We start from the raw sequence: 17310 nt of genomic DNA, 5'->3' as shown, positions 1-17310 counted from the left end.
TTATTGCCAAGGCTAGCATTTCTAATACAATATTGAATAGTAATGGTGACAGTGGGCAACCTTGTTTCACTCCTGATCTTACTGGGAAAGGTTCCAGTTTATTTCTGTTGCATATTATGCTTCCTGACGGTCATAAATATATGCTCCTGATTATTCTAAGGAATAGTCCATTTATTCCTATACTCTCAAGTGTTTTTAGTAAAAATGGATGTTGTATTATATCAACTGCTTTTTCTGCATCTATTGAGATGATCATATGGATTTTGTTAATTTGATTATTAATATGGTCAACTATACTAATAGTTTTCCTTATATTAAACCAGCCCTGCATTCCTAGTATAAATCCTACTTGATCATAGTGTATTAACCTGGAGATGATTTTCTGAATTTTTTTTTTTGCTAATATATTATTTAAGATTTTAGCATCAATATTCATTAAGGAAATTGGTCTATAGTTTTCTTTCTCCATGTTCAACCTACCTGGTTTAGGTATCAGTACCATGTGTGTGTCATAAAAGGAATTTGGTAGGACTCCTTCATCCCCTAATTTTTCAAATAGTTTATATAACATTTGGGCTAAATGTTCTTTAAATGTTTGGTAGAATTCACATGTAAATCCATCTGGTCCTGGGGATTTTTTCCTGGGGAGTTGATTAATAGCTTGTTCTATTTCTTTTTCTGAAATGGGACTATTTAAGCAATTTACTTCCTCTTCTGTTAATCTGGGAAGCCTATATTTTTTGGAGATAGTCATCCATTTCACTTAGGTTATCAAATTTATTGGCATAAAGTTGGGCAAAGTAACTCCTTATGATTGCTCTAATTTCCTCTCCATTGGTGGAAAGATCCCCCTTTTCATTTTTGAGACTAACAATTTGATTTTCCTCTTTCCTTTTTCTGATCAGATTTACCAAAGGTTTATCAATTTTATTGTCTTTTTCATAAAACCAACTCTTGGTTTTATTTATTAATTCAATAGGTTTTTTTTTTTTTTTTTTTTTAAACTTTCAATATTATTGATTTCTCCTTTTGATTTTAGAATTTCAAGTTTAGTATTTGGTTGGGGGTTTTCAATTTGGTATTTTTCTAGCTTTTTAAGTTGCAGGCCCAATTCATTGATCTTCTCTTTCTCTATTCAAGTAAGCCTCTGAAGATATAACATTTCCCCTTATTACTGCTTTAGCTGCATCCCACAAATTTTGGTATGATGTCTCATCGTTATTATTATCTTGGGCAAAATTATTGTTTCTTTAATTTGCTGTTTCACCCAATCATTCTTTAAGATGAGATTATTTAGTTTCCAATTACTTTTTTGGTTTATTTACACCCAACTTCCTGTTGAATGCAGTTTTTATTGCATTGTGATCTGGGAAAGAAAGCACTTACTATTTCTGCCTTCCTGCATTTAATTTTGAGATCTTTATGTCCCAATATATGGTGAATTTTTATATAGGTTCCATGAACTGCTGAGAAGAAAGTATACTCCTTTCTATCAGCATTCAGTTTTCTCCAAAGGTCTATCATACCTAGTTTTTCTAATGTTCTATTTACCTCTTTAATTTTTTTCTTATTTGTTTTGTGGTTTGATTTGACACAAGAATCTGACACAGGCTGTAAGCTCTTCTCTGCTTATAAAACAGCAGTTCAGAAGAGAAATCAAGCTACTTTAAAATATAAAGCCAGATCCTAAACCCACTGCTATCTGGAAGTGACCTAATCTCCTCATGGCTGTGCAGACTGTGCAGACTGTGCAGATGCCTTCTGCTGCCCTGGGCTAATCCTTGAGGTAGTTGAGAGCTTGAACAGCGGGGACACAGCCCTAGGGAGCCTCTAATCCACATAGTGGGGTCTCAGCCTACGGCAGTTGCTAGAGCAACAGCAGAAATCCCAGAAAAGCAGAACTCCCGGAGAAGCATAATCTTTGTAGTAAGGACTGCACATCCAAGGCCCCAAGGGAGGCATTGGCTGGGGTTTGTGACACTTTCACTATTTAGCCTTAAACCCTCAGGGCAGTCACTAGACCACACAGCAGGGTCCTTCACTGGGCACTCCTCACATCACAGCTGTGCTAAACACCTCTGAGGCATTTCCAGGGAGAGCTCCCAGAGCTCTCTCTTACCTCAGGCAGAGGGTTGTTGCATTCTCCCGCCCCCACCCCCCTTCATGCTGGGAGGAAGCTGGTAAATAAATAAATAAACTTCTTACCCCAAGGGCAAACCCCAACAGATTTTCAACAATGAGTAAGAAGCTGAAGAGAATATTTGACACCTTCTACACAGAGAAAAAGCATTTTACCTATGCATATGTACTGTCAAAGAAAATGTTTTAATCATAAAATTAATTAAAAAAAATAAACCATAAAAAGGACAAATCAATAATATTGAAAGAAAAAAAAAACTATTGAATTAATAAATAAAACCAAGAGTTGGTTTTATGAAAATACCAATAAAATAGATAAACCTTTGGTAAATCTGATCAGAAAAAGGAAAGAAGAAAATCAAATTGTTAGTCTTACAAATGAAAAGGAGGATCTTTCTACCAATGAAGACGAAATTAGAGAAATAAGGAGTTACTTTGACAAACTTTAAGCCAATAAATTTGATAACTTAAGTGAAATGGATGACTACCTCCAAAAATATAGGATTCCTAGATTAACAGAGGAGGAAATAAATTGCTTAAATAGTCCCATTTCAGAAAAAGAAATAGAACAAGCTATTAATCAACTCCCCAGGAAAAAATCCCCAGGACCAGATGGATTTACATGTGAATTCTACCAAACATTTAAAGAACAATTAGCCCCAATGTTATATAAACTTTTTGAAAAAATAGGGTATGAAGGAGTCCTACCAAACTCTTTTTATGACACAGACATGGTACAGATACCTAAACCAGGTAGATCGAAAACTGAGAAAGAAAACTATAGACCAATTTCCTTAATGAATATTGATGCTAAAATCTTAAATAAGATATTAGCAAAAAAGAATTCAGAAAATCATCCCCAGGATAATACACTATGATCAAATAGGATTATACCAGGAATGCAGGGCTGGTTTAATATTAGGAAAACTATTATTATAACTGACCATATTAATAATCAAATTAATAAAAAACATATGATCATCTCAATAGATGTGGAAAAAGCATTTGATAAAATCCAACATCCATTCCTACTAAAAACGCTTGAGAGTATAGGAATAAATGGACTGTTACTTAGAATAGTCAGGAGCATATATTTAAGACTGTCAGTAAGCATAATATGTAAAGGAAATATAGTGGAACCTTTCCCAGTAAGATCAGGAATGAAACAAGGCTGTCTACTATCACCCTTACTATTCAATATTGTATTAGAAATGCAATAAGAGTCAAGAAAGAGATTAGAGGAATAAGAGTAGGTAATGAGGAAATCAAACTGTCACTCTGCAGATGATATGATGGTATACTTAGAAAACCCCAGAGATTCTAATAAAAAGTTATTAGAAATAATTCACTACTTTAGCAAAGTTGCTGGGTACAAAATAAATCCACATAAATCCTCAGCATTTTTATACATCACCAACAAATTGCAATAGCAAGAGATACAAAGAGAAATTCTATTCCAAACAAATGCCGAGAGCATAAAACATTTGGGAATCCATCTATCAAAGAAAAGTCAGGAATTATATGAGCAAAATTACAAGGCACTTGCCACAAAAATAAAGTCAGATTTAAATAACTGGAAAGACATCCAGTGCTCGTGGATAGTCCAAGCGAATATAATAAAGATGACAATATTCCCCAAACTAGTCTATTTATTTAGTGGTATACAAATCAGACTCCCAAGAAACTATATTAGTGACCCAGAAAAAATAACAACAAAGTTCATATGGAAGAATAAAACATTGAGAATTTCAAGGGAATTAATGAAAAAAAACTCAGAGGAAGGTGGTCTAAGTGTACCTGATCTAAAGCTATATTATATAGCAGCAGTCACCAAAACCATTTGGTATTGGCTAAGAAATAGACCGGTAGATCAGTGGAACAGATTAGGTACAAAGGACAAAAAAGTGTACAACTATAGCAATCTAGTTTTTGATAAACCCAAAGATACCAACATTAGGGATAAAAATTCATTATTTGAAAAAAAAACTGTTGGGAAAACTGGAAATTAGTATGGCAGAAATTAGATATGGATCCACACTTAACACCATATACCAAGATAAGATCAAAATGGGTCCATGATTTAGGTATAAAGAATGAAATCATAAATATATTAGAGAAACAAAGGATAGTCTACCTCTCAGACCTGTGGAGGAGGAAGGAATTTATAACTAGAGGAGAACTAGAGATTATTATTGATCACAAAATAGAAGATTTTGATTACATCAAACTAAAAAGTTTCTGTGCAAACAATACTAATGCAAACAAGATTAGAAGGGAAGTAATAAATTGGGAAAATATTTTTACAGTTAAAGGTTCTGATAAAGGCCTCATTTCCAAAATATATAGAGAATTGATCCTAATTTATAAGAAATCAAACCATTCTCCAATTGATAAATGGTCAAAGAATATGAACAGACAATTCTCAGATGAAGAAATTGAAACTATATCCACTCCTATGAAATAGTGTTTCAAATCACTACTGATCAGTGAAATGCAAATTAAGAAAACTTTTAGATATCATTACATACATGTCAGATTGGCTAAGATGACAGGAACAAATAATGATGAATGTTGGAGGGGATGTGGGAAAACTGGGACACTAATACATTGTTGGTGGAGTTGTGAAAGAATCTAGCCATTCTGGAGAGCAATTTGGAACTATGCCCCAAAAGTTATCAAACTTTGCATACCCTTTGATCCAGCATTGCTGCTATTGGGCTTATATCCCAAAGAAATACTGAGGAGGGGAAAGGGACCTGTATGTGCCAAAAGTTTGTAGCAGCTCTTTTCCTAATGGCTAGAAACTGGAAGATGAATGGATGTCCATCAATTAGAAAATGGTTGGTTAAATTATGGTATATGAAGGCTATGGAATATTATTGCTCTGTAAGAAATGACCAGCAGGATGAATTCAGAAAGGCTTGGAGAGACTTACATCAACTGATGCTGAGAGAAATAAGCAGAACCAGAAGATCACTATACACTTCAACAACAATATTGTATGAGGACATATTCTGATGGAAGTGGATATCTTCCACATAAAAATGATCCAACTCACTTCCAGCTGATCAATGATGGACAGAAACAACTACACCCAGAGAAACAACACTGGGAAGTGAATGTAAAATATTTGGCACTACTGTCTATCTACGCAGGTTACTTATACCTTCGGAATCCAATTCTTACTGTGCAACAAGAAAATTGGATTTACACATATATATTGTATCTAGGTTATACTGTAACACATGTAAAATGTATGGGATTCCCTGTCATCTAGGGGAGGGAGTAGAGGGAGGGAGGGGAAAATTTGGAAAAATGAATACAAGGTATAATGTTATAAAAAATTACTCATGCATATATACTGTCAAAAAATTATAAGTATAAAATTAATTTAACAATTAGACTTAATAGTAAAACAAAAAAAAGAGTTATTTTCTTCATCCACATTTTTTAGTTCTTTTTGTATATTTCCAATTGAGTTTTTAAATGCATTACTTTGTTCTGTGGAATTTTTTTCCATTTCACTTTTTTTTTTTTTTTTTTTTTTTTTTTTTTTTTTTTTTTTAGTGAGTTATTTTCTTTTTCCAATTCACAAATCCAACTTTCTCGGGAATTTTTTATCTTTTTCAATTCAGAAATCTTACTTTCCTGCGATTTTTTTAACCTTTTCTAATTCACAAATTTTGTTTCCCTGCACTTCCTGTGAATTCTTTATTTTTTCCAAATCAAATTTGAGGACTATGTTACTCTCTAGCATAGCTTTTCTTTCCTTTCCCCATTTTTCTTCTAACTCTCTTAATTTTTAATAGTCTCTTCTAGGAGCTAGTTATGTGATGGGGGGCAGGTATCATTTTTTTTAGGGTATTATCTGGAGACTGTCTACTGTTAACCTCTTCAGGGTTGGATACCCACTCTTTCTCAGTATAGAAGGTATCAATCACTCTTCAATTTCTTACTCATTGTTAAAAATCTGTGGGGTCTGCCCTTTGAGTAGGAAATTTACCAGCTTCCTCCCAGATAGGATGGAATGCAGCAATCTTGTGACTGGGTAAGAGAGAGCTCTGGAGAGAGTTTCCCTCTCCCCCTGCCCCCCCCCCCCAAATGCCTCAGAGGTTGGTTAGCATGGCTGTGTTGAGGAGTGCTCAGTGAGGGACACCTGCTGTGTGGCCTAGTGACTTCCCTGAAGCTAGAGGATGAACAGTGAAAGCTTCACAACACCGGGCCACAGCCCCCCATAGGGCCGTGGGTATTAGCAGCTGACCCAAGAAAAGCCCCTGCATTCAAACCGAAAGTCTCTGCTCAAGAAGCACAGTCACTGCTGTGGGAGTTTCACTGCTTCAGGCTGATGGATTACAGGCTGCCCCTGGGCTGTTTCCCTAGCTGTTCAGGTTCTTGACTGTCCCAGGGAAAAGCCCTGGACAGCAGAAGGCACCTGCACAGTCCTGCTGAGATTGGTGTTAGGTTGGGGTAGTTATATTTTCTGGCTTTTTTTTTTAAGTGACTTTGATTTCTCCTCTGATCTACTGTTTTATAAGCAGAGTAGAGCTATCAGCCTATGCCAAATTCCTCTATCTCACTAGCTTCCCCAGCCCATTTGGCACAATGTGCTAGCCCCTGGTCCAACCTTGTCTATACTGGTCTTTTTTTTTTCCTTCCCTCAGAATCGACCTTTTCTGACAAAATTCCAGATTCTCTTTGGCTTGTAAGATATGCTTCCAATCCTTGTGGTTTTTATCAGTCCAGCGTTATGTTTGAAGCTGATTTAACTAATTGGTATTGAGGGTAAAAGGGAGCTTAGAAATTCACATGTATCTTCTCCGCCATCTTGGCTCCGCCCCCCACAAATCACTATTAAGTGAAGTATAAATTAAAATAGCTTTGGGGCACCAACTCACACTTATAACATGGGTTACCATGACAGAAAAGGAAAATGACAAATGGTGGATGAGATATGGGAAAAGAGATACACTAATGCACTATTGGTGAAGTTGTGAATTGTTCCAACCATTCTGGAGAACAATTTGTAATCATTTCAAAAGGACTATAAAATTGTGTATACCTTCTGATCTAGAAACACAACTACTAGATTTGTAGACCAAAAAAAATTAAAGAAAAAAGAAAAATGATTTAAGTGTGCAAAAATATTTATAATACCTCATTTGAAGATATCAGAAATTACAAATTGAGAGGCTGTTCATTAATTGGGGAATGATTAAATAATTTGTGGTTATGATGAAATACTATTTATCTGTAACAAATGGTGAACAGAATAGTTTCAGAAAAACCTGGGAAGATGTTGGTGAAATTATGTAAAGTGAAATCAGAGGAGCCAGGAGGTCATTGTACAGAGCAGTAATGAAATTGTAAGTATGATTAATTATGAAAGATTTTGCTATTCTTGTCGATACAATGATCCAAGATAATTAGAAAAGGAATCATGATGAAAAATTCTATCCACCTCCAGAGAATTGATAAATTCTGAATACAAAGTAAAATATATTTTTGTTCAAATAAATTTTCCTTTTTTTGCAACATACCTAATATGGAAATATATTTTGCATGATTTCACATGGATAATTTAAAAATGCTTGTTTTTCAGTGACTGAGGAAGGGAATACAAATAGAGAATTTGGAACTCTTTTTTTTTTTTTTTCTGATAGTATTTTATTTTTCTAAAGACATGTAAAGATAACTTTCAATATTCATTTATGTACGATTTTGCGTTTCAAATTTTTTCTCCCTTCCTCTGTAATTTACCCTTTCCTCCACAGAAGGAAGCAATGTAATATAGATTATTCATTCAAAATTATTTTATTTCCATATTTATCATGTTGTACAAGAAAAATCAGACCAAAAAGAGGGAAAACACAGAAGAAAAAAAAAAGTAAACAGACAACAATAAAGGTAAAAAATACTATGTTTAGAACCATATTCAGTCTCCATAGTTCTATTTCTAGGTGCAGATGATATTTTTCACCCCAACTCTATTGGAATTGTTTTAGATCATTATATTACTGAGAAAACCTAAGTATACTATTGTTGATCATTAGCTAATCTCATTGTTACTGTGTACAATGTTCTCCCAATTTTGCTCACTTCACTTAACATCAGTTCATACAAGTCTTTCCAGATTTTTCTGAAATGAGCATATTCATCATTTCTTATAGAACAACAATATTCCTTTACATGCACATGACATAACTTATTTGGCCATCTCCCAATTGATGTACATCCATTCAATTTCTATTTTCTTGCCACTGCCTAAAGAGTTGCTACACACATTTTTGCATATTTGAGTTCTTTTGCCTTTATTATGATCTCTTTGGGATACAGGCCCAAAATTATGCCCTTTAGGCATAGTGGAATTCAAAACTTTAAAAAATAAATTAAAGAAAGCCAACAGGTAAACAAATCTAAAATCTGCACAAAAGGAAATATTAAAAATTAAAAGAGAAATACATTAGATGACAAAAATATAAATTAAACATAAATATAAAAATTAGTTCTTTGAAAAACCATAAATTTGATAAAGCTTTAACCTGATTAAAAAGAAGATAGCAGAAATAAAATCAATATGGAAAGGTACTAGGTAAAATCACAATAAAACTATAATAAATAAATTGTATTACAAGACTGTAATATAATCTACTGTTATATGGTTATAAAACTGAAGAATGTCTTAAAATGCAAATTACCCAAATTTAAAGAAAGCCAGATAGAAATTTTGAATAAAACAATCTTAAGAATCAGACCTAAAAGTAAAGAAACAAGTAAAGAAAAACCTCCTGGAAACTCAATCATACTTTTAAATAACAATACCTATACATCAAAAAATAATCTCATAAATGAGAGAGTACCCCACCAAAATTATTTTATGGAGAATATACTCTTAAAATTTAAATGGATTGAAGAAAAAGCAAGGAAGGAAAACTATGGGTTAAAGCACTCATGATTATTGACTCAATAAGTGAAATCCTTTCTATTATTCTACAACAATTTAACTATTATGTCCAGTAATGCAATGATGGTTCAAAATTAGGAAATCTATCATCACATGTAATCACAATAATAATCCAAATAGCCAAAATGACATGATATTTCCATAGCTATAGAAAACCCTTTGCCAAAGTACAATTCTCATCAATGCTTACAAAAGAAAAAAAAAAAGACAGAAAATAACAAAGAAAACCTACAAAGTATAGACATAAAGGAACCTTTTTGTATGTCTTAAAAAATCTATCTAAAGGCAAAAAGAAAAATCATAAGCAAAGAGAATAAACTAGATCCTGTCCTGATAAATATTACAGTGAAACAATTCCTACCTTCCCTATTTGTTAGGTTCTTACTAAATGCTAATGAGTTAATGAGATATTAGGTTCTTATTAAGTGCTAAGTTGGTACTTAACAATTCTCTAGTTCCAGTCTTTAAGGGGAGTTTTACTCCTTTGAACTTCTGGGGAGGAGTTTAATGTTTAAGAGGAGCAAGTTCATTGGTTGAAGTATTTCTGCCAGAAGCCCCTGAGTTATTCCACGCCCATTTTCTGGGAGGATAAAAGAAGTTAGAGTCTGGAAAGACAGTTCCGGATTGGATCAAGGAGAAGACGTTTGTGGATTCAGAACTTTACATAGAGGGATGACTGGAGATTGAATGTGGATCACAACACAGTATATTCATCTTTTTTTGTTGTTGTTTGCTTGCTTGTTTTTTTTTTTTTTTTCCTTTCCCATTTCCCTCCTTTTTGATCTGATTTTTCTTGTGCAGCACCTATTATTATTTGACAAAATTTTGGAACTGTTAGCAACAGCAATATAGTAAGAGAAATAAAGCGTAAAGAAATGTAAATAAGTGATAAAACTATCCCCGTGTGCTGATGTGATAGGATTGCATACTTGGAAAATTATAGGGAATCAGCAAAGAATCTAACTGAAACAACAGTTTCAGCAATGTTGCATGCTTCAAATTCAACCCTCAAACAATAGCATTTCTATATGATAAGATCAAAATCTCAAAATCAGTGATATAAAAGAAAATATTGTTACAAATAACTACTAAATATCCAATAATTAATCTAAAAATACCCCAAAACATTGACATTTTATACCCAGGTGTGTGTGTGTGTGTATACATGTCCATACATGCATACATATGTAAGTACATATATGAGATATATGCATAAACATATGATTTATATATATATATATGTATCAGAGATAAACTATTAGTCAATGGTCATGAATAATAAACTTGGTATTGAATGGATGAGAGAAAGAAGTGGAATTCAGACAATGGCATAGGATGTTTTAATGATCACAAGATATATCCTGACCCAAAGGTCCTTCTTTTCGTCACAAATATATTTTCCCCAAAAAGTGATATATGACCACCAATAAGAAAAAATGATAATAGAAGAATAAAAAATAAAGTCTACAGATACAGACATATACCTACATACATATGCATGCATTTATGTGTATGTGTATATAGTATATATATATATATATATATATATATATATATATATATATATATATATATATATATATATATATGTATTTATTTGAAACAGTTCAAAAGACTCTTTAAATGCAAAGGATGTATTGTTTAGAGGATACAAAGATTTGGAGGGCTGCTTAAAATATAATTATAAATTAAATTATGAAACAAAAGATGCCATTTTAAGAATGTATTCCCCAACTTTTTTTTAGATTTTTCAAGATAATAACATTACTGTCACACCTGATAAGTGCAATTAATTTTTAAATGGATTTAGGTTTTAAGGGAAATTTAATTTGTGGACTTCTACTATTCACTTGCAAAATACTCATTAAAGTATTTAAATTACTTAACATAAAGTTTGTGCTTAACAAATGTTCCTTGAATTGATGACTTCCCAAGAATGATTGAATTTCCTATAAAATTTGGATTTTTGCCTCTTACTTTGTTAACATACATACACATACTTACTTAAAGCACTAACTAAACTAAACTAAACTAAAACAAAGCACATTATTCAAGTAGTTAAGCTTTTTTTTTTTTACCTATAAATTCATAAGTGAAAATAACTTGCAGTTCAAGAATGAAATCCTTAGATTAAGAATTTCTTTGGAGACATAACAAATACTAAAGGATACAAGATATGCCTTTAGAAGTCGGCATTCATTCTTAATAATCAAATAAGGCTTAGAATGTAATATTTAAGCAGTGTTTATTTCTTTTTTTTTAATTTGGATGATTGTTTAAATTAATTTTTTATTTTTTATTTTATTTTTTATTAACTTTATAATTATAATTTTTTTCTGATAGTAGATAGGCATGGGTAATCTTTTTACAACATTATCCCTTGCACTCACTTCTGTTCCAAATTTTCCCCTCCTTCCCTCCACTCCCTCCCCTAGATGGCAGGCAGTCCCATACATGTTAAATGTTAAACATTGTTTCTTAACTTTATGACAAATTATAAAATAAGTGAAGGCTAATAGATTAGCCCTGAGAACAAGGTATTCCTCCAGTATAGGCTGAATGGAAAGTTCTTCAGTGAATAGGACAAAGCTCTCAAATTATAGACATTTCATTTTATTTAAGTTGGAGGAGAAAGAGAACATTAAATAAGAGTTTGGCATAAAAGCGTTGTAAAATCACATGAGCAAGTGTTTTGTGTGTATAAGATTTTTCCACTGAGTTATTTAACCAATCAATCACAGACCATTACTATATATTACCTTGGAGACTAAGACCTTTTTTTAGTCTAAGGTCATGATCTTTGGGGGAGATTGGTAGTAAAAATATAACTCAGGGTTCTATCAGGTTCAAGAAAACTGTGAAATAACATGGGCAGCTTTTGAATAACCAATTTTATACTTTAAAATTTTTAGTGAGTGCCTGGTCTCTAGTATTTTTTTTTCCAAAGGTGCATAAGTTCTAAACATGGAATGGGCTTATGTCTAGACACAAGCTATTTTTTTTTTGGTGAGGTGAAACAGAGTTTATTAATTTAAGTAACCACCTGCTTCAGATATAATCACTTGGAGTTCAGTAGTCTGTTCTTACACAGTTTTAATACTGTTCAAACTTTCACTTTTTTTATTAGTTCAATTTTCAGATGCCCTACTTTACCACATTGAAAGCATCAACGATTCTCTCTGGAAGTCCCTTGCCATGAGGGACCCTGTCTTTCCATGGTCAACATCATAGACTGGGAATAAAAGGTATTTGTGCCCACTGTGGCACAGTAGCTTATACTTATGGGCCAGAACTCTGAAACAAGGATTCTTACAAGGTGGTAAGTGAGTGGAATTGATAACACACAATGGTTATCTAGTTTAGCATAGTGATTAATAGTTCTCTAGTTCAGTATATACACTTAGTACTTAATATAGTTCTCTAAGTTGAGTATGATTGATATAATCTTACAGCAAATAATGGTTTCCTAGTGATATGACTATGTAGAGCGTATAGGCTGGGACTTGGAGCCAGAGGCAGACTCAGAAGGGGTTATAGAAAGACTCAGAAGGGCTAGACACAGACTCAGAAGGGACCTAGAGACACATTTATTCCATCTTTGGTCAGGTGATTGATGGCTCTCCTGGGGGACCAAGAGGCTCAGAGACAAAGCCAGAGAAGACAAGAGGACTAGAGGTAGGAGGTCAAACTCTCAGAACCAAGGAGAGACAGATTCATTCACTTCATCTCATTCCACCATGGGGGCTGGCCTCCTGAACTTCCCCCACTGAGACCAATGCCTGTCTGAAAGGCTCTAAGGAAGCTAGTTCCATGACCAAGGCAAGGAAAATAGATTGTGAAGGAGAAAATAAAGACTTTGGACTTTAACATTTGGCTATTCCTTATTAGAAATAATTCAGAATTTTAGCAAAGTCGCAGGATACAAAATAAATCCACATAAATCCTCAGGATTTTTATACATTACCAACACAATCCAACAGCAAGAGATACAAAGAGAAATTCCATTCAAAATAACAGTCGATAGTATCAAATATTTGGGAATATATCTACCAAAGGAGAGTCAGGAATTATATGAGCAAAATTACAAAACACTTGCCACAAAAATAAAGTCAGATTTAAATAATTGGAAAGATATTCAATGTTCTTGGATAGGCCGAGCAAATATAATAAAGATGACAATACTCCCCAAACTAATCTATTTATTTAGTGCTATACCAATCAGACTCCCAAGAAACTATTTTAATGACCTAGAAAAAATAACAACAAAATTCATATGGAAGAATAAAAGGTCGAGAATTGCAAGGGAACTAATGAAAAAAAAGTCAGAGGAAGGTGGTCTAAGTGTACCTGATTTAAAGCTATATTATAAAGCAACAGTCACCAAAACCATTTGGTATTGGCTAAGAAATAGACTAGTTGATCAGTGGCATAGGTTAGGTTCACAGGACAAGATAGTGAATAAAAATAGCAATCTAATCTTTGACAAACCCAAAGATCCCAAATTTTGGGATAAGAATTCATTATTTGACAAAAACTGCTGGGAAAACTGGAAATTAGTATGGCAGAAACTAGGCATGGACCCACATTTAACACCACATACTAAGATTAGATCAAAATGGGTCCAAGATTTAGGCATAAAGAACGAAATCATAAATAAATTGGAGGAACACGGGATAGTTTACCTCTCAGACTTGTGGAGGAGGAAGGAGTTTGTGTCCAAGGGAGAACTAGAGACCATTATTGATCACAAAATAGAACATTTTGATTACACCAAATTAAAAAGTTTCTGCACAAACAAAACTAATGCAAACAAGATTAGAAGGGAAGTAACAAATTGGGAAAAAATTTTTACAGTTAAAGGTTCTGATAAAGGCCTCATCTCCAAAATATACAGAGAATTGACTTTAATTTATAAGAAATCAAGCCATTCTCCAATTGATAAATGGTCAAAGGATATGAACAGACAATTTTCAGATGATGAAATTAAAACTATTTCCACTCATATGAAAGAGTGTTCCAAATCACTATTGATCAGAGAAATGCAAATTAAGACAACTCTGAGGTATCATTACACACCTGTCAGATTGGCTAAGATGACAGGAACAAATAACGATGAATGTTGGAGGGGCTGTGGGAAAACTGGGACACTGATGCATTGTTGGTGGAGTTGTGAAAGAATCCAACCATTCTGGAGAGCAATCTGGAATTATGCCCAAAAAGTTATCAAAATGTGCATACCCTTTGACCCAGCCATACTACTACTGGGCTTATACCCCAAGGAACTACTAGAGAAGGGAAAGGGTCCTGTATGTGCCAAAATGTTTGTGGCAGCCCTTTTCATAGTGGCTAGAAGCTGGAAGATGAATGGATGTCCATCAATTGGAGAATGGTTGGGTAAACTATGGTATATGAATGTTATGGAATATTATTGTTCTATAAGAAATGACCAACAGGAGAAATACAGAGAGGCTTGGAGAGACTTACATCAACTGATGCTGAGTGAAACGAGGAGAACCAGAAGATCATTATACACTTCAACAATGATACTGTACGAGGATGTATGCTGATGGAAGTGGATTTCTTCAACATAGAGAAGAGCTAATCCAATTCCAATTGATTAATGATGGACAGAACCAGCTACATCCAGAAAAGGAACACTGGGAAATGAATGTAAACTGTTATTTTTACCTTCTGAATCCAATTCTTCCTGTGCAACAAAAAAAATTCGGTTCTACACACACATATTGTATCTAAATTATACTGTAATATATTTAACATATATAAGACTGCTTGCCATCTGGGGGAGGGGGTTGGGGGAGGAAGGGAAAAAATCTGAATAGAAGTAAATGCAAGGGATAATGTTGTAAAAAATTACCCATGCATATGTACTGTCAAAAAATGTTATAATTATAAAATAAAATAAAAAATTAAAAAAAAAAAAAAAACATTTGGCTATTCTTGTGGTGATTACTCAACTGAAAGGAAGGCTGCTCTAAGGCCTCCAGAAAACCAAGAAGAACATTACATTTCGAAGACCTCAAGAAAACCAACAAAAACATTATTACATCATATGATCTCCTCTAAAGGAGCATTATTGTCTAGTCCTAGTATAATTCTTCTACAAATATCATTAGCATTTTCACTAGCAAGTTGTCTTATCATTCATTATTCCTGCTGCTGCATTTTCACCAATAGTTTGTAGGACAGCTGTCTGCAAAAGTCCCACAAAATCAGCAAAGGGTTCATCTGGACCTTGTGCTATTTTTGTGAAGGCTTACCTCTATCACGTTTTTTTTGGGAGGGTGTCCCTTGCTTTGATAGCAGCAGCAGCACTTTGCTCATATGCTATCAAAGGGTAATTAATCTGTATTGAAGTATCTGCATCCTGACTTTTACCTGCTAGTTGGTCAAAGTTGACTAGTATATTAACTCCAGTTTGCCTATTTCATTGCGCTTGTATTCTGCATAATTCACTATACTTCAAAAGCCACAAGTTTTATCCAGGTTCTAAACATGTCTTTGCTATAGATTTCCAATCACTAGGGATTAAAATTTCATAAGCCAAATTCTCTAATACCATCTTAACATAAGATGATGTAGACCCATAAAGAGTGCAACCCTTTTTCAAATCTTTGATAATTTCAGATCAAAAGGAATATATCTTCTCCTTTCTTGCCCTGAAGAGTCAAACTCTAGAATTACAGGGTATATTTCCAATTTTAAATCAGATATATCCTGTCCTTTTTTTTAGCTTTAACTACTGCTTTTTATAACCTTGTCATGGGGTGGACAAAGCTACTTCATGGGTGATGCTGATTGTGTTACTGCCCCTCCCCCCTCCTACTTCCTTCTCCCATGAAGGATTAATTGAGAGAGGTAGGTCAGGGGGTGGGAAATGTCCTAATGGCTTCTTCCATGAAGTACCACATTCCTTAATTTCATCAGCATTGTACTTAACTCCTTTTTTGTTTATTTCTTCATGCTTTTCACCTAGTTTTTCAGTGTGCCCCTTCTTCTCTTTCTCCTCTTTTCTAATCCTAAAACTTATGTAACTCCTTAAAGCCAATTGTATTAAGTTACATGTATAGAAAGTTTCTTTAGGAATTGAATTAGGACCATCATCATTATAATATTCAATTAATTGCTCTTCTACTAATTTCCACTCATTTTGCTCTAATTTTTCTTCCTTAGAGAAACAAGAAGATGTATATTTTAATGTTTTGAAGAGTTCAATGATCTGCTTCCAAATTACAATCAAACCTTTTTTTTTTTTTTAATCAGTCTAACTATGCTTTCTACACACTTTCCTTGAGGTGGAGAAGGCTCCATTTTAAGCATTTGTCCCATTTCAGCTGAAACACTAGTTTAGCCCTTAACAAAGTTTCTCTCTTGTCTATTTTTGTACTCACCCTAATTTCTTGTTCACAGAGCCTTTTCCACTGAACTCAGGATCATGTCAGTCTGGACTGCTTATTATAAATCCTTAGTCCCATGTTCAGGCACCAATATTTAAGGTTCTGGTTAGCTTTCTCGAGGTCTTTCAGACTAGCCTTGATCTCAACAGAGCAATCATCATGAGAATAGCCAGGGATAAGGTCCAAATGCCTTATTGTCTCCTTCATAGTCTGTCTCCTTGTCTGGGACCTGGGCTAGCTTTCTGGAGGCCCTTCAGACCGGCCTTCGTCTCAATGTGGGAATCAGAAGGATAGGCCAGCCAGCTCCAGCCTCCAGTCCTCTGTCTTCTCTGAGTCTGTCTTCAAGGTTGTTCAATCCCCCCTCTAGGTCTGACTCTGACCTCTTAAATAGTCTATTATAATTAAATTCATTCATCATGCTGAGTATAAAGCAATCATTATGCCACTAGGGAACCATTATTTGTTGTGAGATTAATTCAATCATACTGAATTAGAGAACTATCAATCACCATGCTAAACTAGATAACCATTGTATTATCAATTCCACTGACTTAACACCTTGTAAGAATCCTTTTTTTAGCGTTCTGGGCCATTATATGTAAAAGCAAAGGAATAAAATTAATAAATACAAATTTTTAATAAGTTAAGCCTTAGGAAAAACAACAAAATATTGTGTTTTTAATTTTTATTTTTACAAACCTCTTATTTGTTTAAAATTGTGGTTTATGAGAAGGAATGATTATCTCTTTTTTCATTTAGCATTTAAAATTGTGCAAATACAAAATTATAACATTC

The sequence above is a fragment of the Sminthopsis crassicaudata genome, chromosome 5 (genome assembly GCF_048593235.1).
Source record: "Sminthopsis crassicaudata isolate SCR6 chromosome 5, ASM4859323v1, whole genome shotgun sequence".
Taxonomy (NCBI): Eukaryota; Metazoa; Chordata; class Mammalia; order Dasyuromorphia; family Dasyuridae; genus Sminthopsis; species Sminthopsis crassicaudata.
This window is presented reverse-complemented; position numbering follows the sequence as displayed.